Raw genomic sequence first — 552 nt, 5'->3', positions numbered from 1 at the left:
GGGCTGCGTGCGCGCACACGCCCCCGCCCCCCCCCCCCCCCCCCCCCCCCCCCCCCCCCCCCCGACGCACAGCAACGGGGTCGCGCACGCAAACGGTTGCCATGGTGCGCCCTGCTTCAAGTTTCGCTGCCTGGGCTCAGCGGGGCCTCTCGGTTAATAATAGAAACAAATGTTTTCTGCAGCTGGTGGAATCCTGGAATTATATATATTTTTTTGAAAAGCAGAAAATAACGGAAATTCTGAAGTTAATAGCAGAAAATAATGGAAATTCTGATGTTAAAAACAAAATAATGGAAATTCAGATACATAAAAGCAGAAAATAATGGACATTCTGAAGTTAAAAACAGAAAATAATGGCACTGAAGTTAAAAACAAAATAATGGAAATTCTACAGTTAAAAGCAGAACATAATGGACCTTCCTGAAGTTAAAAACAGAAAATAATAGGAATTCGTTAACAGCAGAAAATAATGGCAATCTGAAATTAAAAACTGAATATAACGGAAATATGAAGTTAAAACAGACAACGATGGAATTTGTCAAAAGGGTGAGG

This window comes from Amblyraja radiata, chromosome 22 (genome assembly GCF_010909765.2).
Source record: "Amblyraja radiata isolate CabotCenter1 chromosome 22, sAmbRad1.1.pri, whole genome shotgun sequence".
NCBI classification, from domain to species: domain Eukaryota; kingdom Metazoa; phylum Chordata; class Chondrichthyes; order Rajiformes; family Rajidae; genus Amblyraja; species Amblyraja radiata.
The sequence above is the reverse complement of the archived record's forward strand: the minus strand, read 5'-3'. Positions refer to the sequence as shown.